This window comes from Giraffa tippelskirchi, chromosome 1 (assembly GCF_054371585.1).
Source record: "Giraffa tippelskirchi isolate mGirTip1 chromosome 1, T2T-mGirTip1v1.2.pri, whole genome shotgun sequence".
Taxonomy (NCBI): Eukaryota; Metazoa; Chordata; class Mammalia; order Artiodactyla; family Giraffidae; genus Giraffa; species Giraffa tippelskirchi.
This window is the reverse complement of record NC_137275.1, coordinates 138,408,188-138,432,844: the sequence shown is the minus strand read 5'-3', so window position 1 is coordinate 138,432,844 and position 24,657 is coordinate 138,408,188. Positions and strand designations below refer to the sequence as shown.

The 24,657-nt window shown below is 37.6% G+C and overlaps 1 long non-coding RNA gene across 1 annotated transcript in view; it reads left to right on the top strand.

Annotated features, from left to right (window-relative positions):
* LOC145509480 (uncharacterized) overlaps positions 1 to 24,657 on the top strand; it is a 57,641-nt gene that overhangs the window by 28,026 nt on the left and 4,958 nt on the right. Inside the window, exon 4 of the long non-coding RNA XR_014056109.1 lies at positions 6,883 to 7,098. This is a non-coding gene — a long non-coding RNA (uncharacterized LOC145509480). The remainder of the gene's footprint in view (positions 1 to 6,882; positions 7,099 to 24,657) is intronic.

Sequence of the window (24,657 nt, the reverse complement as noted above, 5' to 3'; positions counted from 1 at the left end):
AATTTTCTAGTTTTCAGAATATCCACAATTAGATGTTTCCAGTATATTCCAAGAGGCAGTTATGTAGTGGTTATAAGCATGCGTTCTAGAATCAGACTGTGCAAGCTGCAATCTCAGCTACACCATTTACTGGAAAACTAATTCTTTCAAAGCATCAGTTTTCTGCCTATAAAACTGGTACATAATACCAAAAGTATATGCATGCTGTGTGCCTATTAAGTAGCTTCAGTAATGCCCGACTCTGTGTGATCCTATTGACGATAGCTGGCCAGGCTCCTCTGTCCATGGGATTCTCCAGGCAAGAGTACTGGAGTGGGTTGCCATGCCCTCCCTCCAGGGGATCTTCCCAACCTAAGGATTGAACCCACGTATCTTAGGTCTCCTGCATTTACAGGTGGGTTCTTTACCACCAGTGCCATCTGAGAAGCCCAAAAGTATATAAGATATATATATTTCCAGCATAAAAAAAGTTTGTGAGCCACTGCTAAATGAAAAAAAAGGCACATATCAGAACATATAATATTCTTTTGCAAGATGATACCTATGCTAAAAAGAAAGGGCTTTTATGTAAAAGTGTTAATTCTAACTATATCTGGGAAATCAAAGAGCAGAATTAGAGAATTTCACTTCATATTTCTTGTACTTGCTTTATTTAAAAAAAACTACACATTTCTAGTAAAACAAAAATTTAAGATTTGTTTTAGATGACTTTTTTGAGGACTAAATGAGAGAATGTTGACAAGCTTTAAACTAGTACATCAGCTAGAAACAAATATTACATATTATAATTTTTTCTTGATTTGCATTTTTGTTTTATTGTTATTCCATGTTTTCATAATCACATGAATTTAAAAAGTGTCATGTAACTACAACATATACCATTAACCTAGTATAAAACTGTAATACTTCCTATCATCTGAGGTTGTCAGAACTTCTGATTGTACCTATAGGGAACAAAGTGACCGGTTAATAAAGAATATACAATGTGGAGTGACTCAGGTGCATCAGGATATATTTGTGTCTCACAAAACCACCATGTCCCCCTGCCATATTTGGATCCACCTGAGCATATTAGAACAGGTTAAGAAGGATCCAATTTCTTCTATATGTGTGAAGAACTCAAACTACAATAAAAAATAAAATTAACAAGGAGAAAATGCTGCATATCAAAATAAAATGGGATTTGGTAAAGTTTAAAAAGAAAAAGATTTTTATCTGTAGAAGATATTTTATACTAACAATCTAATTGCAAAGTAAATACTATTACTTAGCAAGTATTATCACCTCTTTTCACACCACTGCTTCTAGAAGGGACTCAATGGTAGCCATGGGGCTTGAATGAGTTAATAGGCTCTCTTGTATATATGGAAGTACAGTGGAATCCTTCAAGAAACCAAGATATCTGGTATAAAAGATCATCCTTTACTTCTTTGTCTTTCCTGTACCTCTCCCTAGTTATTTATGTATTCATTTATTTTGCTACTAGTAGTATATAAGAAAATGTTACTTTGTTATTAAGAAAGATATCCTTTGGTATATGTATTGCTACACTCCTTTTTATATAAAAAGCTATTATCTTGTACAGCTTATCAGAAATGCTGACACTCACCCTTCCCTAAGTTTCATCTGAATTGTCAATGCTGTTATAATTTTAATGCACACACATTGGGATGTGTGTAGCTAATACAAATGTATGTCTTTGGCATAAATAATATTCATCATTGAATTTTCTTCTGTGATGTTTTTATGACCAGCTACCCTTCCACTAGGCAGATCATTGCAAATTGTGATTTTCAATGAATCATCTGGTAATAAAGCGTGTGCTGCGCAAATTGAACCCTCTTCCATGCGACATGAATAGCTTCAACATAAATTATCCATAACAGGTTTATTTGTCATGAACTGCAGCCAAAATACCCTGATGGTTAAGTTACCTTCTGCATCTTAAACTCCCCATCAGAAATGTTTTTATGGTTTTTGAGTTAAAGCTTTGTCTTCAACAACTATTCTTCTCTGATATCAGTTGTAAGTGCTACTGAAATGGAATCATTAGGGAGGTTTGGTAATCACCAATGTCAAGTTTCTCAGTGGTGGCTTATTTGGCAGTTTTTAACCATACACAAAGAAAATATGAAGATCAAAAGGAATATATAAAATAATGAAACTGTGAAAGTAAAAGTCACTCAGTCATGTACGACTCTTTGCAACCCCATAGACTATACAGTCCATGAAATTCTCTAGGTCAGAATACTGGAGTGGGTGGCCTTTCTCCAGGGGATCTTCCCAACCCAGGGATCAAACCCAGGTCTCCCACATTGCAGGCGGATTCTTTACCAGCTGAGCCACAAGGGAAGCCCAAGAACATTGGAGTGGGTAGCCTATCCCTTCTCCAATGGATCTTTCTGACCCAGGAATCGAACTGGGTGGGGTCTCATGCATTGCAGGTGGATTCGTTACAAACTGAGCTATCAGGGAAGCCCTGTGTTAACTTTTTACATAGATTAATTCATTTAATGCTTATGATATCTTTAGGAGATAGGTTTTATTACTACCCCATTTCACAATTTCACAGTAATATGGCCAACATTACACAGCTCATCTGTCCATGAAATTCTCCAGGGAAGAATCTTGGAGTGGGTCGCCATACCCATCTCCAGGAGAATCTTTCCAACCCAGGAATCGAACCTGGGTCCTTCACGTTGCAGGCTGATTCTTTACCATCTGAGCCATCAGGGAAGCCTGCTTTTAACTATACTGTTTTTCAACTCTACTTACAAGTTCTACATATAACTTTGTTCTAGGGATTCTATATAGATTGGGAGTACAGATTTAGGATTGATGAATTCTGACTCTGGCGATCTAGGAAGGCTTCACAAAAAAGATAGCAAGAACATTTCAGGCAGATACATTAGATGTTTTATAAAGGCGAAGGAATTATAGGAGCTCAGAAACTATTTGGGGAATGTCTAAGTGTTGTCTGTGATAAATTTACTAATTTCTTACAGCTGTTAAGAAGGTAAGCACTGATATTCTATCTGTTTTATATATAAAATACATATTGATGATTTACCTGAGACCTTAAGATTAGTGAAAGCCAGAGCTAGTATTAGAAATAGGTAATCTGACTCCAATCAAATTTGTTTTCCTGGATTGCATTATGGATTGCAAATCTAAACATTCTCAGAGTTCAAAAAATGGTGGAATAAGCAGGCTGCATTTGAGATAGTCAGGGATGTTGGGTCCTGCATCAAACTACAGAGTATGGGTCTATCCAAAACACTTAGATGTTCAATCTCAAAATAAACTATGTAAGATCAAAAAAAAGTATGTGTGAACCAAATCTAGTCTCTTAAATTTTATATTATAGCATCTGCATTCTATGATTTTTCTTTAGAGTTTTTAAATGACTGAATTAATTAATATCTGCAGCTATTTATTAATGAGCTATCAAGCCATGAAAAGACATAGAGGAAACTTAAATGCATATTACTAAGTGAAAGAAGTCAATGTGAAAAGGTTAAATATTGTATAATTCCAACTATAGGATTTCCTGGAAAAGGTAAATTTATGAAGAAATTAAACAGATCATTGGCTGCTAGGGGCTGGAGGGAGTACAATTTAAATCAAGAGAAACATTTCTTGGATTAAAAAGGGTTATATATACTGACTGGTATTAAAGAATGGTAATCAGATTGTTCTTCTAAAGCATAATATCTTCTAAAGTATAATATATCCCCAAAATATTATTTTTATTTTAAATAAATGTATACATACAGAGGGATATAAGGCTATATAGGAGTACCTGAGATTATAACCTAGACTAGCAACTTGATAGATGTCATTCATTTATTCATTCATTCCACACGTTTCCCAAACATAATGCTAAAATGATCACAAAAATAGACTCTGCTTTTATGCAGTTTTCAGTCTAATGGTATAGGAAAGAGAAAATAGAAATTGACTATGAAGCTATTTTGAGTCAAATCATGGAGATTTCTTGCTAAAGAGTTTTGAACTGAAAACAGCATAAGCAACTTGAGTAACCTAGATGTGCGTGAAGATAAACAGTATCCTCATAACCAAGAGCTCCCAATCCACCCGCCCTCCCAACACACACACATACAAACACCTGAGCTCAAATGAAACTCATCCTGGAAGCATAACAGATACCCCTGGTCCCTAAAGGAAATTTCAATCAGCAAGGCCTGGCTGGTAACCAACAGGGAATCCCAGCTGCCTGGCCCACAGCAATACACATCGGGCAGCAATCCATTCTGTGAGAGCAAATGCTCTAGACCATCTGTGAATTTAGAAAGTGAGGCAAAACCAGCATCAGCTCAGCCAAAAGCGAAAGCATCCAAAAATGAAAGTGCAACCAATCTGTGCAAAAGAACATTGCATCAGGGATCCAGCTTTTTAGTTCCAGGATGACCCGCAGGTCAGTTCAGTTTAAATAAACAAACATTTGTTGACCACTCCATGGGCCAGGGGCAAAAAGAGGGACTCAAAGTACAGAGATGATCAGGAAGAGTCCTTGCCCTCTGGGAGCCCACAGTCTGGTGGCAGAGACAGACATGCACAGAGAGTGTATTCAGAGGGCTCTGCAAAAGGTACAGCTGTGTGCAACTGGAGAGCTCTAGCAAGTTTTTCCAAAGCAGGCTTTCTTACAGGTATTTGTAGATACAGATAACATGAGCATTGTCAATTTGTAGATTTGTGTTCTGTACATCAGGGGTGGGACCCAAGAGTGCACATTTCTAAGAAGTTCCCATGTAAGTAGTAGCTGCAAGTCTGAGGACTGCATCCCAAATGTCCATGTTAGAGGAGACCAGCATGCCTGCCCACCAACTTCATGATTAGTTGCACCAAGAAGCTGGGAACTGGTGCTTTCCTGAGCAAAAGCTGAGTGAAGGCAAGCATACGTGAAACATCCAATGATCTGAGGAAATGTGGAAAACAGATCCCTCTTATAGGAACAGGCATGAGGCTGAAAGAGTCTAAATAGGTAGGTAGGAACCAGTCCTGAGCAAGAACTTGACTTTTATTCTAGAGGAGGGTGAGTGATTCATCAGCTTTGAATACTTAAAATCACCTTGAGAGCTTCTTTATGATCCAGATTCCTGGACTTTGCCCGCACTAGATTCAGATTCTAAAGCATTCGGTACAGGAATCTACATTTTTTAACAATGCCCTCCTCAGGCAATTATGAAGCAGGTGATTAGCAATCTACCCCTTGGGAAAAAAGACACAGATGGTGCAGGAGTGAGAAGTTGTATCCTGAGAAATGAGGTTTCTTTTTGGAAAGTCCTTGTGGAGCCATTAGTTTAAAGTGGAAAAGTCGGGAAATATGGATAGTAGTTAGGAGCCATTAAAATAGCACAATCGAGTGATGAGGTGAAATAGAGCGTTAAGAGGAGGGGACAAACTTGAGACACACGTAGAGATGGAAATGTCAGGACTTTCCAGCTCATAAAGTGCAAGGAGTAAGGGTGTTAGAGGAACCATGAGACCCTCAGCTTTCCAATCTGGGTGACTGGTAAGATGATGAAGCCAACACGTGAGAGAGAGGAAAAAAAAAAATCAACTATCAAGAGTTGGTTTAAGTGGTGCTGACGATATATTTCAGTTTGCGGTAGCTAGTTTTCAGGCCAACCCAGAGAAAATGGGCAGCAACAGGCAGGATCTCAGGAGAGAAATGGGGCTGGGGATGTAATGCAGAGGAAGAAGGAAAAAGTTCCCCCAGTCACCTTCTTCTTGCATCCTTCACCATGTGACGCTAATTTCTACAATAACAATGGTAGGCTTTAATGCTCTTAGTATTACACTATAGGCCATTTAGCAAGGAAACTATCCTTCAGTTATCATCTATAAATAGCCAGTATGAAATGAAAATAAAAGTTTTAACAGAAACTACTGAAAGAAGACCTCTGGGGATCTGTGGACAAAAGAGATGTTAAGCTGCAAAGGAGTCTCCACTTGAGCCATTGTCTTCTCATGCAAAGGTCAGTCTGTTGTGAATGGGTACAGACTCCTAGCCAGTGCCTGACTCATCTTAAAAATAATCTTATTGCAAAACTGAAGGTTGGGGAAGAGATGCCAAGGTATGCAGCCCAGTGATTCTCTGGTGGAAATGAATTGACATAAGCTCTGTATCAGTACACCCATTTATTTCATTAAGCTAATGTAGAGTAACTAATTCAAACACCACCCACTGCCATCAATCAATCATCATTTTTGGTTGAGCAGATAACACTATCAATAATGAGTTTCATTCTTCTCAAAGTAAAATCTGTAATTTTTTAAAACATGAGTAGAAAGCACAGGTTGTGCATGGTATAATCCAATTTCTGGTGCCTAAAGAACTGAACTACTTTTACTTTGTTTAGATGTAGTGAACTCATAGACTATGCCACTGTGATCTGGGAAAAAATGTAAAAATATGACAGGAGATCGATTTTTCATTTGCTTTCTTTAGTCTTTTCTACATCCAAAGTTGAAGCCTAGGAGCTGTTTGCCAGTGCCCTCAGACCCCGTGTGTAACACTGGCGGAGCCGTTACACAAAGCTATTCCCATATGGCCAATGGTACACTGATATAAAAAACAATGTTTAATAACACAAGAATATACATACATAGGATTTGATTTTCAGTTTAAAAAATCCAAAACTACAAAAAAAAAAAGAAATGTGTGCATTATACTAAAAAGAAAACAATAAACTTTGGACAGAATATCAGAATGATATCAAAGATAATTTCTTGGTGACAGGGTTATAGGATTTGGGAAAGCTTTTTCTTTGTTCTAAAGTTAATTTTATAATCACAAAATTGAGAAGTCACAAACAAACCAGCTCTTCTTTTGATTTCCTTGTGATTCTGTTCTAGGCTAATTCTCTGAAGGCTTAAGACACTGGAAGGTTCAAGGGGTGATCAACAGAAAAGGGGTCACAGCAAACAGCCAGACATGAGGCCTGGGTCAACGTGAGAGGCAAGAAGCGCCACAGTAGAGGAAGCAACCCAGGTGGCTGTCAACCGCCTCCTCACTGCGCGTGCCAAATGGCTCCTCATAACCTTCAGAAAATAACTGCCGAAGGATTTCAGGTCACTCTGATGGCTCAAGCCTGCCTTTTTGTTATTATATTTATAGGGTAGAAATCAACACCACATAAAATATCTCTGTTGAAGCTATTTTTCAAGAAGCACAGTGTATCAGATTATATTCCACCTGAAGAAAAAAAACTGTTTACATTTAAGATATAACATCTGTCAGAATGGCTATTATCAAAAAGACAGGAGTTAACAAGTGCTGGTCAGGATGCAGAGAAAAGGGAATCCTTCTGTACTATTAGTAAGAATGTTAATTGGTGCAGTCACTATAGAAAACAGTGTGGAAATTCCTCAAACATTTTAAAATAGAACTACCAGATGATCCAACAACTCCACTTCTGCATATATATCCAAAGTAAATTAAATTGCCAAGAAATGTTCATAGTAATATTGTTTACATTAGTCAAAACATAGGAACAACCTAAATGTCCATCAATTGATGGATGGATAAAGAAAATGTGTATATATAATAGGATATTATTCAGACATTAAAAAAAGTAAGAACATGGATGGAACTTAAGGGTGTTTTTTAAGTGAAATAAATCTGACAGAGAAAGACAAATCCTGTATGATCTCACTACTATGTGAAATCTAAAAAAAAAACCCTAAGTCACAGAAAGAGAGAACAGGCTGGTGGTTACCAGAGGAGGGGTTTAGGGGATGGGAGAAATAGGGGAAAGTGGTCAGAAGGCAGAAAGTTGCAGTTATAAGATGAATAAGTCCTGGGTATGTAATGTACAATGTGGTGACTATAACTAAAAACATTACAGGTGTACTTTTAAGTTGCTAAGAGAGTGAATTTTAAAACTTCTCACCACGCGTACACACACAAATGCTACCTATGTGAGGTAGTGGTTGTGTGGATGTGTTAACTTACCTTGTTGTAGTAATCATTTCATAATATATACATATATCAAATCATCACGTGGTATACTTAATTATATAATATTGCTTGTTAATTATATCTTCATAAAGCTGGAAAAAGGATTAACATCTAAACCCTTTATAGATATTGATACTTCAAACTTTTCCATTGCACACAGATAAAAATTTTCTCCTCTTTATATCAAAACATGCCACTTTCAAGAAAAATGTGCAGATTAAATATTGATGATGATGTGCTTGAAGTATTTTTTCCATTGTACAAAATGATATTCTGCTTAGGAATTCATGAAACAGTGATCCTTATAAGAATTTCAGAACCAAGCTATTCTGTGTTCAAGAACAATTCTTTTTGGTATAGTTCTTGACAATTTTATTTGCATACCATATTCTTGAAGCTTAATTATATTAGAATAATTGTAGTATTGGGCTTTAAAATATATAATGTTTAACTGTGTCCCATTTAGATTTTCAGGGTTCTTTTTGTAGCGTTTGAAAAACTTTCAATGACAAAAACAAAAATAATAAGAACGGAGCCCGTTTCTAAGAGTCTGAACTGTAACATTACAAGAAAACACAGTTAACAACATTTGACCACATCAGAAGGCAACTCAAATAATACTTCAAAACTTACTAAAAGCCTAGTGAAATAAATCAGGATTCCTGCTGTTTTCTCTTCTTCTCCACCTTCATCAAGCAATATATATTTATGCCTGAATATTAGAACATCTGTTTTATGTAGAGAGAAGGAAAAAGGTGAAAGGAAGTTCACAAGAGAAAAAAGGAACACTAAAAAAGAAAATTATTTAAAACATAGAAGAATAGAAAAAGCTAAAATGTGAAATTCATGAATATTTCTGCATGATAGAAATTGAATAAAAACAAATAGACTTAAATAGTTTTCTATCTACTATTTTTATGCATATAAATTTGCATCTAATTTGTAAGTATCTAGGCTAATCTTCCATACTTAAAACATTTGCAAAAACATGGTTTTGAAAATTATTTCTTAAAATGTATGACAAATAATGAGACATGAGCTTGTGTGCGTTAGAATTTAGTCAATTTTAAAGCCACAAAGAATTCAGAAATAAACTCATCCCAGAGAATAGAGCATGTTTATTAAGGGACCGTAGGGGACACAGTGGTAAAGAATGTGCCTGCCCAGGCAGGAGATGCAAGTTCAATCCCTGGGTCCAGAAGATCCCCTGGAGTAGGAAATGGCAACCGATTCCAGTATTCTTGCCTGGAAAATTCCATGGACAGAGGAGCCTGGAACGTTATAATCAATGGGGTTGCCAAAAGTTGGCCATGACTGAGCACAGAGCACACACATGCTGTCAGTAACACCCTGATAGTTACCATGCACGTGACCTCTTGGGGCTCAGTGCAGTGTGGGCGTCTTATCACGAAGAAATGACCAGCAGAGACATCCTGCATCATACCCTCAGTTACCTCTGGTGGATTTGCATGGCACTCTAGTATACACCTAACTGTTGCCATGGACCAGGTCATCAGGTGGTTAGTGAAGTGTCAGCATGTCTCAACGAATAGGATGAGCATCTTTCTAAAGAATTCAAAGTAGTAATATTCAGATGTAGAGACATGTAGGTAACCGTTTCTGATAATAATGGCTATCAGTGAGCAGTAGGCTCTGGCCTCTGGATTGAGTTTCAGCTTTTACACTAGTGAAAGGTGCTCAAGACCTAATGGGCTTCATCTGCATGATGAAGCAATGGGACATATGGGGGTGTAATTTTAGAAAAGGTAGGTCCCAGTAATCAGAATTAATATCATGAATGGGGATGGGATGGAAATCAGGGCTAGAGGGAGTGACAGTCAGATTTTATCCTGTGAATTAGGGGATGACTCAGTGTGAAGGGAAAGGCAGGAGACTGGGTATCTTGTGAGTTTAATTCCAACAGAAACAGACCTTGCTGCCTAAAGACTTTCAAATTTAGAAAAATAATTATTTACTCTGCTACTGCCGCTAAGTCGCTTCAGTCGTGCCCGACTCTGTGTGACCCCATAGACGGCAGCCCACCAGGCTCCCCCATCCCTGGGATTCTCCAGGCAAGAACATTGGAGTGGGTTGCCATTTCCTTCTCCAAATTATTTACTCAGTGGTTTGTAAATAGAGGCATTCTTAGAGATAATATCAATCATACCTTCAAGATAGAGATGTTGAAACTGAGAACAAAGATGACCGAGAGCCTATCCAAGTTTGTAGGCCATAGAGTAATAACAACTGAAATGAGCTCCTACAATGTGTGATCTAAAACATTAGAACAAACAGCCACTTATACTCATCCTCTGAGGAAGGAGCTAGAATTATCTCCCTTTTGCAGATGATATAACTGAGTTATGGAAAGGTTACAAGGCTATTCTAATGATATAAGATTTTTAGGTAGCAGAAACGGGAATGGAAAATTTAATTTACAGCAGATGAGGATGAGAACCCCAAGATGGACCTACATAGTTTTCCTATAACACTTGCTCTAAACATGCAAATTCATTTCCTAGTCCCCTTTCACTGAAATATAAAAAGAGCCCCTTGGTCACAGCCTGCTTCTTGACTGCTGAGCACCATATTCTTCTCTTCCGTGGAAAATAGCAACAGCGAGTGTGAACAGGGCTTTGATTCTGTGGCCAGAATCTGTGGCCATTGTTCTAAGCGTTTCACATCCTGGGGCAGAACTAGTGATGTTTTTCAAACATTCCCTTTCTCTCCTCATTTTGGAGCTTCTTTCAGTTACCCAGAGAGGATGAAGCGGCACAGGTGTCACTGCTCAGCTCTGCCAGGGAAAAGCCCGGGCCAGTCTCTTTCCTTTTCTCTTGTCCAGATGGCCGAGGGATAGGATTCAAGCAGGCTGGATGGCTGAGCAGCTGCATGTTCACTGCCCCCGAGGCCTACCCCATTCCACAGATGACTTCATATAAAGAGAAATAAATCTTTGTTGCACTAAGACACACAGATTTTAAGTTGTTTCTCACAGTACAGCAACACCTCCTGTAACACATATGTAACTCACCCTAATCTCCCCAATCATCTTAGAACTAACAGATGAGAAAAGGGAGGCCCAGAGACATGGCAGGTCACAGAGACAGGGCATGGAAATGACAGATGCAAAGTCAGGCAGGCCCACTCCAAAGACTGTGTTCTTACCTACCACCTGCCCACTGATGTTTACAGTCACAAGGATAGTACATCCTCAGGTGCAGTATTAAAGTTACTCAGTTCATTTTTTTTCCGTCTATTGGAATATTTTTTTTATTTTTATTTTTTTAATTGGAGAATAATTGCTTTACAATGTTTTAGTTTCTGCTGTACAACATCATGAATAAGCTATATGTAGTTGGACACTGAAGAAAGCTGAGCACTGAAGAATTGATGCTTTTGAACTGTGGTGTTGGAGATGACTCTTGAGAGTCCCTTGGACTGCAAGAAGACTCAACCAGTCCATCCTAAAGGAGATCAGCCCTGGGTGTTCATTGGAAGGACTGATGTTGAAGCTGAAACTCCAATCCTTTGGCCACCTGATGCAAAGAGTTGACTCATTTGAAAAGACCCTGATGCTGGGAAGGATTGGGGGCAGGAGGAGAAGGGGACGACAGAGGATGAGATGGCTGGATGGCATCACCAACTCGATGGACATGAGTTTGGGTAAACTCTAGGAGTTGGTGATGGACAGGGAGGCCTCGCGTGCTGTGGTTCATGGGGTCGCAAAGAGTCAGACACGACTGAGTGACTGAACCGAACTGAACTGATACATACATCAATTCTCTCTTGAGCCTCCCTCTCTCCCCACCAATCCCAACCCTCTAAGACATCACAGAGCACCAACTGAGCTCCCTGTGCTATACAGCTGCTTCTCAGTCCATTTTGAGTCATACTTTGCTTTTACATTCCAATATGACAAATTACTGCTAAAATGCAATTTCACTGAGCCATAAACTGGACTCTGCTTTGCTCCATCTTCTGTCAACAGTTTCTATCGTAGCGCACTTGGAGAAAAAAAATGAGTAAAATAGTACAAAAATACTGGCATCATAATTAGAAAGATTCTAACTTTAGTACACTGCCGATAACAAACAAAACACATAGCTCAACTGAATGATAAGAATAAGAGAAAATAATTTCAAGTTTTATGAAAATATTCTACAGAATAAAACAGACAGGTAAAGGTAAACCAGAGGAAGGACTGGCTTCATTTTTAGAAAGTTATTAATAGTAAATAATGATCTCTAGGGGAGATAAATTTATTTTTTAATGAGAGAAGGATTTATTTTATGATGATTAAATGGTAAGCAATAGAAAAATGTATCTAGGGAAAGAAAGAGGGCAAAGGTGGAGAGGGAGAGATTAGTTGTTTTCTGCCAAATGGTCCATAATGAGGATGATTAGAGGAGACCATAATTGATTACTAATGTCTCTCAGACTGGACATCAGAGGAATTAGAGAATTATAATTTGGCATTAACATAGAGGATGATAAATACCATATGTAACTATAATTGTGGAATAAAACAAAAGATGAGAAAGAGGAAGTTTAACAGTCATTTCTTGCTTTTTTGTACTAAGGATGCTGTGAGGGCACTGTACACAGCTTTAAGAAATGTATGAAAACAAAAAATAATATTAATCATCACTAATGATTATAGGGTACTTTCCATGTTTAAGATGTTTGAGATGTTCTACAGGAATTAACTCACTTGATCCTCAAATCCACATGATATTTTTATTGTTATATCTTTTTTTCAAAAGAAGAAAACTGATACACAGAAACTTGAACATCTTGCCTAAAATCATAAATATAGAAAGAAGTAGAGGCAGTATTTAAACCAAGGGTCTAGCTCCACGGCCTGTGCTATTAACCACTTTCCTTGCTACTTCTCTCTCGAATCACTACCTGATGGGCAGGTTGTAATGAGGCCCTGGTCCTATAATCATGGACAGAGCATGAGGCTTGAAACCAAAAAAGTAGCATTTCATTCCCATCCACTTCCACCACTTACCAAGATTGAGACCAGGGAAAGTGTGCTCTTTTCCTACTAAGACATACATGATCTACAATCTACTGTCCAGGGTTGTTGTCATAGCCAAATATCCAAAGGAAGGACATAGAATGTGCTTTACAAACTGCTAACTGCATTATACATATGAGAAATTAAATCCAGGGCATAGCATAGTACCTAGATGAGCATTCAAAGCACTCCATCTCATTTCCTGGGAGAATCAGCATATTGGCTTTACAAAGTACTATAGAGTGTCTCTGGTAGCTCAGCTGGTAAAAAATCCACCTGTAATGCATACCTGGGTTTGATCCCTGGGTTGGGAAGATCATCTGAAGGAGGACATGGCAACCCACTCTAGTATTGTTGCATGGAGAATCCATATCAACAGAGGATCCTGGTGGGCTACAGTCCATGGGGTCACAAAGAATTTGACATGACTGAGTGACTAAGCACAGCACAGCATAAACTGGATGATTTAAACAACAGATATGTATTTTCTCACAGTTCTGGATGTTTAAAGTCTGAGAGCAAGGTACCAGCATAGTAAGGACCTGGTGAGAATTATTTTCCTGGCTAGAAGATAGCTGCTTTCTGCATTGTGTTCAAACATTACAGAAAGAGACAGAAGAGGAAAAAGCCCTCTGGTGGCTCTTTTTATAAGGGCACTAATCCCATCATGAGGACCCCACCCTCATGACCTCAAATAAACCTCATCTCCCAAAACTCTCATCTCCAACTATCATCACAGGGATTAGGGCTTCAACATATGAACTTGAGGGAACTCAATTCACTAAATGGGCTGCCCTGGTGACTCAGTGGTAAGGAATCCACCTGTCAGTGCAATGTTGATGGGTTCGGTCCTTGGGTTGGGAAGATCCCCTCAAGAAATAAATGGTAGTCCAATATTCTTGCCTGGGAAATCCCATGGACAGGAGAGCCTGGTGGTCTACAATCTGACAGGTCACAAAAGAGCTGACCACAACTTAGCAACTAAACAACAACAGTTCAGTAATTAGCACTGGGTTTAAAATAAATGTGTTTACGTTGGATAGGGAATCTGGAATACTGGTTGAATATGGGGAAAAAAGAAAACTTTCCAAAAACAGTACCAAATGTTTGGTGAATGCATGATGTCACACAATAAAAATATATGATGGATCAGGTGGGCATATGTGTTCAAAATAATTGTTAAATGCTTTGAAAAAGACGGCAGAATTCTTCACTGGAGAAATCTTAGAAAAACAAGCTAAATGTTATGACATATGCCACTCTAGTGGGTAAAAACATATTGCCAAGCTCATCAGATCTAGGCCTTGATCTTGACTTTACCATTCTTTGTGAACAAGTCATTTTAACTTTCCTAAATATGAGATTCCTCTTTTTTGCTGTTTAGTTTCCCTGCCCAGCAACCTATCATTGTTCTTAGGTCTTGGATATATACTATGCTAGTATACATTCTTCATTACCAGAGTTAGCCTTTGTCCTGAATTTCTGCTACTTTGACCTCATAATGCTGAATTTTAAACAACCATATATCCAATTTCTGTCTCAATGTCTGCCCCCAGAAGACTTCTAGGAATCTCTAAACATATCCAACAATGACTTCTTGGTAGATACCAAGTCACACCCTACTTACTCTTCATGAAGAATTTCAGCAATTTGATTTTCCAAGTTAGTAAAAACTTTTGAATAACTGTTGACTCTTCTCTCATATTCCATATCCTGACAGCTGTGCCTTCAGAATCTATCTAGAATTCAACCACTTATTTTTGCCACTTCCATCTTCATTCAAGCTATTGAGATCTTGCACATGGATTACAGCTGAACATCCTTCTTATGGTTCCTCTGGTCTCTCCCCCTGCTTGACTACAGTGTGTTTCTCATGACAGAAAAAGAAAAATGTTAAATGCCTCTATTAATGCAAGTGGATCAATTTACTGCAGCTTATTTTATCAACACCTCTCTCTAAATATGGACAAATACATTGAACAACCGAGTTAAGGCCTATTTGTGACTCTTTCTAAGAATGCTTACTGAATAGTATAGAAATATCTGATTATGCTCTGGAATTAAATAGTGAACAAAATACAAAAGGCAAAAATAATGTGTAAACACACACCAATACACGCTTCTATACAGCTGAAACTCGAACAACTCAAGGGTTAGAGGCACAGTCTGGCACAATTGAAAATCCAAATATAACTTTACAGTCAATCCTCTGCATCTGTAAATGCAACCAAATGCAAATTGTGTATTTCTGTAGTACACATTACAGAAAAATTTGCATATAGAGGGACCCATATTGTTCAAATCCATGTTTTTCAAGGGTTAACTGTATATATGTGTATACATCTACACATACACACACATGAATTACACACAAATTTATATACATATATATGTGTGCATGTATATAAATATCAATGACCTCAGATATGCAGACGATATCACCCTAATGGCAGAAAGTGAAAAGGAACTAAAGAGCCTCTTGATGAGGGTGAAAGGGGAGAGTGAAAAAGTTGTCTTGAAACTCAGCATTAAATAAACTAACATCACAGCATCCAGTTCGAACATTTCATGGCAAACAGAAGGTGAAAAAAGGGAAGCAATGACAGATTTTATTTTTGGGGGCTCCAAAATCACTGTAGACAGTGACAGCAGCCATGAAATTAAAAGATGCTTGCTCCTTGAAAGGAAGGCTATGACAAATCTAGACAGCATATTAAAAAGCAGAGACATCACTTTGCTGGCAAAGGTCCATATAGTCAAAGTTATGGTTTTTCCAGTAGTCATGTACAGATGTGAGAGCTGGACCTTAAAGAAGGCTGAGCGCTGATGGCTGGTGCCTCTCCAGCACAATTCGATGCTTTCAAACTGTGGTGCTGGAGAAGACTCTTGCGAGTTCCTTAGACTGCAAGGAGATCAAACTTGTTAATCCTAAAGGAAATCAGCACTGAATATTCATTGGAAGAACTGATGCTGAAGCATCAATACTGAAGCTCCAATACTTTGGCCACCTGATGCAAAGAGCTGACTCATTGGAAAAGACCACGATACTGGGAAAGATTGAAGGCAAAATGAGAAGAGTGCAGCAGAGGATGAGATAGTCAGATAGCGTCACCAACACAGTGGACATGAATCTGAGCAAACACCAGGAGATGGTGGAGGACAGAGAAGCCTGACCTGCTGCAATCCAAGGGGTCACAAAGAGTAGGACACAACTTAGAGACTGGACAACAAACAATAAATATGTGTATGTGTATAAATAAATAAATATATATATACACATTTATATATATGTATACAGGCAACACCAATCAATTATTAAGGTTCTTGACAAATTAGGAAGAGGAAGCTGTAAAGCATCTATCAACTAAAAGATGAAAAATTGGCATATACAGTTCCATACTGCTGGTGTTAAAGTCATGTGCAAAGGGCCTGTAAACTCCTGCTCTGGTCAGAAGCTTTCAGGCATGATATGCTGAGGGAGAAGAGTGAAACTGCATTCTGTGAACTGAGGTTGACAGTTGTCAGCCAAACACATGGACTTTTCATTATAAACCCAGGGCCAGGCAGGACAGTCAGACTCCTAAAGGCAGTTCCCAGCTGACAAATAGGTGATGCTCCAGTGGTTCATTTGAAAACTGATTGTGTGGAACTCACAGCATTTTCTCCCAAAAAATGTGTTGTAAATGGTGGTAGTGTTGGTCCCATGGCCAACACACATTTAGCCTATAGTGAAGTTGAAACTCAGCACATTTGCTGCAGAAGAATAATTCTCTTGCAACTACTAATGAATCAAATAACATTTTGATTTTTTTTTCTGCCACGTGACATGTGGGATCTTAATTTCCCAACCAGTGATTGAACCCATGACCCCAGCACTGGAAGTGCGGAGTTGTAACCACTGGACTGCCCGGGAAGTCCCCATTATTGTATTATATAATCACAAAGATGTTTAAAAACGATTGAGGCTTACTGATAAACTTGAGGTTCCCAACAAACACATCGCTGCATATATAATGTTTGATCAAACACATTTTTTCTTCCCTGTCTTCCTTTTTTTGGCTGTTATTTGCTACAAAAGCATTTATTTAGCAGAAAAATTAATGTGGGATTTCAATTACCTTTGCATTTTCTTGAACTCTTCTGGTATATACTCTTCTTGCTGTGATTAAAGGTGCCCCAAACTCAGCCCTTTGTGGGATTCCCAGAGTCTAACCACAGCAGAACATGAAGCTATTAGGACTGTGCAGTTATTTTAGATGCGCTGAGTAAAGCACTAAAATACCTTCCATTTTGTTTTTGGGCAGATAATCTAATGTTTAAAACTTAATGCCTTCAAATTTCACTATTAATATACTTTTATCAGTGCTTAAGGTAGCCGAGAAAGTGATCTGCTGTTTACTTGGAGAGACTGGGGAAGAGCCTGCCACAGGGTCATCAGTATCAGTGCAGTTTCTGCAGCCAATCTGCCTGACTGCTGATGGGTTTTCTTCCATGAACTCTTAACCATGTGCCTCAACCTTTTTACCTGTAAAAGGAGGTTGATCTGAGACTTACACAAGTGTATCCATGTAAGAAACATATAAAACTGACTGGCATATTGTGAGCACTCAATAAATACGAGCTATTATAATACTTATTAAGCCAATATTTTGATGAACCACTCCCGTATCTGTCAGAAATTAGATTTTAGTCTCAAAGATACTGGAATATATTTAATGTTACACTATGCCAAGCATATAATGATTTTTCTTATGTGTTTTAGAAGGCATCTTGAGTATGAGAGCATTTCAAAGTCATTTTCACTGACTACCAGATGTCAATTCTTATTACATTTCTGAGGAGTGCCGTTGTAGTATCAAAAAACTTGTGAAAAGTTGAAATTTCAAGTGTTTCGATTTAAATTTGAAAAAAAAAAAATCCACGCTGTTGAGATGTTCTGTATCTCACTTAAGATCATGTTCTCAGAAAAGCCTTGTTTAGCCACCAGCCATGACAGCTTAGGAGTTCTTTCTATGAGCTCTCACAGTACTGGTTCCCTAGTACTGGTCACATTGTCTCTTTCCACCCTTGTCTCTCTAGGTCTATATGTGCGTATGTGCTCAGTTGTGTCCAATTCTTGGCAACTCCATGGACTGCAGCCTGCCAGGCTCCTTTGTCCATGGGATTCTTCAGGCAAGAATCCTGGAGTGGGTTGCCATTCCCTTCTCCAGGGGATCTTCCCAACTCAGGGATTGAACCTGGGTTTCCTACGTCTCTGGCATTTGCAGGTGGTGAGATCTGTACAGACAAATACAAATTGGATACTCCTACTTGTGATGCACTGAGCCTCAAGTTCAACATTTCTAAACATATGTCTTCCCTACTCGAACCTCCTGATTCTCCATATTTCTTATTTTATGTATTCCCTAGTGAATGGTAACATTTGCTCCCAAATCTATCACATTAGGCATTTTGCTAACACTTAACTTTTCACACCACACACCCAGTGAGTCATCCAACCTGCTATTTCTTCCTTACTGTCTCTTTGCTATTTTACTTCACTCCAGTCAACACTCTCTACTTTGTTATACTAACAGTTACTAAGATGGACATCACCTACCCTGGGTTGCTAAGGTCTTGCCCTCTCCCGCCTAATGCATTTTGCTAATAGCCACTAATCTTTCTAAAAAAACAAATATGATAATGCTTTAAAAAATTCAAACAATGGCTCCCCACTATCACAGACTAAAATTCAAGCCAATTAACTTAATATACAAGGTTATATGTCAGCCATTCTCTTACTTTACATCCAACCTTATTTTAGCTCTCATCTATGAAATGGGATTGTAGTAATGAGTCACTTGCCCAACTATGATTGCTAGCTATTATAATTTACCTCACAGAAGAGCTACACTTCTGCCAGAATGAATTATACAGCCTGGTTCCCCACACCTCGGCAGTCTAGCATGTATTAATATGCAATGTTCTTCCATCTTCAATTTAGTGCTCACAGTTATTATATTTATCCTGATAAAAACATTCTTGCTTTCTTAGCATTCTTTGTTAGTATGTAAGCTCAAGTGAATAAGACCATGATTGCCCCCTTAACTAATTTTATGTAACATAAAGCACAATGGGACACACACATACCAAGGTGCTCATTAACTATGTGTCTATTAGATTGATTAACTAATGTTATCCATGGCAGATAACAACAAAAGTTATATAAAGGGTTATTTATACATTCATTTGACAAAAGAATAGATATAACACAGTTAGTGGCAAAACTAATATTAGAGCCCTGGGCTTACAGGTTTTCATTCCTTATTCATATATTCATTTATTATAAGTGCATTACATGCTAGATATTTTCTATTTTCACAATCAATTTAGGGAGATGGACAATAAAAAACAATTGCAAGTCAGTTTAGTTAAGTAGAGTGAGGTAAGGATAAAGGTACCACAAGGACATATGAAACAGTCCTGTCTATTTGATAGAGTCAAGAAAGGCTCCTTGGAGAAACTGGTGCTTGAACTGAGTCATAAAGGACACATAATAACCAGTTCAGCAGGCAAAGAATAAGAGAGCATAGGATAAGATGCAAAGGAAAATGCATGAGTTATTTCATACCATAACGTAGATAATACTGGGGCAAGAGAATCAACAAAAAATTAAAAATAAAAGCAAAGTCAAGTTTATTGATGGCCTCTTTAGGGGTCATCATTGCTTTCTTCTTCCTGAATTGTGACCTTTTCTTAGAGGTATTGGAGAACATCTCTTTTTAGCTAACTCTCTTTGTAACTGCTGCTGCTGCTGCTAAGTCGCTTCAGTCATGTCCAACTCTGTGCAACCCTATAGATGGCAGCCCACCAGGCTCCTCTGTTCCTGGTATTCTCCAGGCAAGAACACTGGAGTGGGTTGCCATTTCCTTCTCCGCTCTTTGTAACTAACATATGCCTAATCCTTTATCTGATTGGCAAGAGGGAACGATTCTGGGATCATATTCTGGGCTCATATTCCCTTTGGGGGCAGGATTAATGTGTTGAGTGATTCAACCTACCTCTTGCTAAAGCTTTAGCACACTGAGTAACTGTTTTCTGCTTTCGTATCCTGGGGTGATAGGTAAGGACCCAGAAGTTGGCTGGGAACAAGGTGTCTCAGCTCAGTAACTGGATGATTCAGGTAGTAAGATGGCAGTTCTGATCATAAATAGAAGCTGTTTCCTTCAAAACAGATTTTTCTGGGGATAGGGGGTGGGAGAAGCTTATATTTGGAATCTGAACTTTATGCCTGTGTCGTGGTTGGCTCAGAACCCACAGGGAACAGTCTGAGTCATTCTGAAAAAGTCTTCAACAGCTTTATTGGTATTATCAAGTGAGTTTGGACATTTACCTTTCACAGGTGGGCAGCAATTATAGGGAGTTCTATAGACTATTCTGTCTGCAATTTACAGTAAAAAAAAAAAAAAAAACCAAAAACTCTATAGGCTAGTTATTGACACATCAAACTCTTTCCATGGAAAATCATATAAACTTTAAAACAACTGTATAGAATTGTCTGAACTTCATATGGATCACCGGAGGGCAAATGGAGCTATAAAGAAGGGTAAAATCACACTTTGAATTTACCTACAGTGAAAATGCTTCAAAGTACACTTGGGAAGTTGGGTACACGGCATTATGAGCACAATTTCGCTAGAAGGAACAGGATAAGACCAGTTCATTTCTCTGATGGGACCCTAAAATTCTTTTATTATATTCTACACAAGGATTTATTGTAAAAGGACTTGAAAGATATAAAGATAACCCGGTTATGATTTTGTCCCATCAGAAAACATGAGAACCTACTCATAAGGCATCTTGGTTTGGGAGAAAAGCATTGCATGGTCTCTTAATAGTATTAGTATTATTAATGGAATATGCACTTGAAGAGACATTTTTCTTGTGAAAGAGATTTACAAGTCTTACAGTCAGCTAGGAAAAGGATGTAAGTGTGCATGTTAAAGATCATAATTGAAAAAAGAAAATATGCTATACTCCTTTAGAGAAATAAAAGGATTACACTGTTTAATCTTCTATGAGTTCAATATATATACATAGTTCAATCTGGAGCGACTCCTGTGGGGATTTAATTAACGATATTTTGTGGCTCCAATTAGAATGAGATTCTTAACCTTTCTAATATTCTGACCTACCTTTATAAGGAAGAAAAATTATACCACAGGCATACCAAGTAATTAAATTTACATTAATACAACCAAGAACTGTGAGCAACTTTTCTTATTGGGAAATACTCCAAAAGGTCAGTAGGTCTGATAAACTTTCCGTTCTTAAACATAGTAAACAACTTCTTGACATGACAAATATATCCAAAAGGCCTCATTCTAGTAATATCAATATCCAATATCACCCTCAAGGGATAAGCCATTACTATGCTTCAAGTAATATAGCAACAAGGCATTTATCATAAACTCCAATAAAGAAATTCCAATTAAAGTGCCCACTTAACTCACCCCTGATGGAAAACTCTAAGAAGGGACTAGGGGGCTCTATTTATAAAAATCTGATGATCTACTCTTCAACCAGTACAAATTACCTATTAAGTATATCATGTCTAGGTTGAAGAACAAATGTTTTATCAAATGAAATAAACCGGACACAAAAGGACAAAGGTTGTATGATTTCACTTACACAAGCTATCTGAAATACTCAAATTCGTAGAGACAGAAAGTAGAATACTGGTTACCAGAGGTTTGGAGGAGGGTGGAAAGGGAATGTTTTGATGGGTACAGAGCTCCAGTTTGGGAAGATGAAAGAGTTCTAGAGATGGCTAGTGGTGATGGTTGTACAACATTGTGAATGTACTGATTGACACTAAACAGTGCACACAAAATTGTTTAAGATGGTAAATTTTATATTATATGTATTCTACCACAGTTAAAAAAAGAAAAACAAAACAAAAACAACTTTTACTGTATCCCTAATTTGGAAGTTGGGATATTTTCTCAAGCCATCTGAACGTCACTTTCTAAAGGCTCTATCCCACTCAACCACTGAAACCAGAACACAGTGACCACCATAGAGCTTGTCTTATTTAAACTCTACTCTAGATTCATCACATTCGTTTTTCACTGTTTCCTAAATTAGCATTAATTTCCTTGAAAAAAAATTATTGAGTTCCTACCATGTGCTGGGCATTGCTTTAGCTTCTGTAAACCAAACAGTTAAAAAACAGTAAACCGGACAGTTAAAAAAAATTACTTTCCTTATGGACATAACAATCTCCGTCTCTAGCAACATGTTAATATGTATTCAAATACAGTTAATATGAGTGTTATAAGACAAAATCTCAGTCAAGTAAAAGTAGATAAGCAGGGCACATGCTACTAAGTAACCTATTCTTATAGTCTTTTTTGAATTTACTAAACCAACCAAAATTCTTGGTCAGCTTCTTAAGAAAGATACTGAAATTAACTCATGTCTGTCAAATAATTTCAGACAAAGGCTTAAACCTTGATGTACTAATCATAATGAATCATTTTGTTAGTTGTTTCTTATCCCATCTATTTATTCTGCAAAGTCAAAAATAATGGATCAAACACACAGTCTCATCAAACCCAAATCATTGGCATTGGCCAAAAACACTAAAGCAATGTAAATCTTTGAAAACTAAAACCTATTGTTTTCCTTTATTATGTGACTTTAAGAAAGGGACATATCAAAATAAGTAATAGGAGGACTTTTGAAAATCAAAGAGATGTGGAAAATAATCCATGTGAGTGTGCCCTAGAAATATGGCATTTGCATTCTTCAGATGTTCCAGGACAAAGTAAATTGTCAGACTATTGTGAGAGACCACACACAGAATTGACTTAGAAAATCTTCTTAGCATGCCTCTAAAATAAAGGTAAAGGGATCAAATGTTTATCTTTCAACAAAAGAAGACTACAGGTAAAAATTTATATTTTTGAAATACTAACTGAAAGAATTCAAAGAATAAAAATATGACGAAAAATGTAGAAATGGGATAGTACAGAATTTGAGACCAAATTTTCTTTTTTAAGATTCAAAGTATAGAAGAAGCAAGAACTATCTTAAGTGAAATTCAAAATTAATATTAAAATTATATTCATATACATTGATATTAAAATAGGATATTGATATTAAATTGATATTAAATAGGAGCTCTAGAGAGATGACATGTGGGAGAAGCCCATGAAGCCAAAATATCTTTTCCTCCAGATGTCCTTCAATATATACACTCCATGTTGTTGTTTAGTCGCTAACTCGTGTCTGACTCTCTGCAGCCCCTTGGACTGCAGCATGCCAGGCTTCTCTGTCCTTCACCATCTCCTGGAGTTTGCTCAAACTCATGTCAACTGAGTCAGTGATGCCATCTAACCATCTTGTCCTCTGTCATTCCCTTCTCCTCCCGCCTTCAATCTTTCCTAGCATCAGGGTCTTTTCTAAAGGTCTATACAATTCATTGCCTTAGGTATTTGCAGGGCTGTTTCAGGAAGAATGGGACTCATGGAAGCGTGATCTCCTGTGATCAATGTATCCTTTGTGATCAGTTGACTGTTTTCCTTCAGTTACTAACTCATTCCCACAGGGGAGTTAACCTTTCCTAAATTTTAAAATAGTATGCATATATATGAATGCTTCATATGTGTAAAATATATATGAATATACGTGTGTGCATGAGTGTTGTCTGTGAGAGACAGAGAGAGATCAGGATAGGCTGAACTTGTTTTCTTCCTTCTTCTTTTGTATCATTACTCCATCCTCTATTCCTACCGAGGTAAGCAATGTCAACAACATAAGACACCTTTTTTTCCCTATTTTTATCCATACTTACATAATCCTATAGAGATATAAGTATAAATATTTTAATCAGTTTTTTGGTCATTGTTTCAAAAAATAGGATCATAATATATACATAGTTAAACCTTGCATAAATCTCTTCCAGTAATCTCCCAGGACTCAAACTCATTCTTTCTAAGGGCTATATGTGTTAACATTTAGAAATAATCTGCCTAGGAGACTGTGATATGTAGCTGAGTTTGAAAAGCACAATTATGGAAACATTTCCTGATTTAGGGGCATTTTCTATTATTGGCCATTAAGAAACAATGCTACAATAAGTATCCTTGTAATGGCTTTACTAACTGGCATTTTATTTCTATGGGATAAATTCCCAACAGTGAATTTGATCAATCAAAGGTTTATTTATTTATTTTTTTATTTTAGTAGGTGCTGCTACATTGCCTTCTGAAGAGGCTTAACCCTTCACACTTCTTCCATCAATGTGGGAGAACAATTGTATCCATCTGAGTAGACTCGACAGTGCTATGCAACTGACAATTCTGAAATTTCTGGGGGTAATACAAAAATGTTTAATTTCACTTATGCAAAATCATATATAAGCCTAGGCAATTCTCCAAGCCAACTGCCCTTATGAAGTGACTCAGACTTCTTTGAATTGGGGGCTATCAACTCAATAGTCATCTTGAAACCTCAATCATGTGAAGTCTCATCCACAATTATGATGGCAAGTGAGAAGGGAGACAGGCTAACAGCAAGGATAAGTAAGTGCTCAAACACAGAATTCACACATGTCCATACTGCCCAGTGATTAGTCAGAACTAGTGAAATTGCCACATCTGGA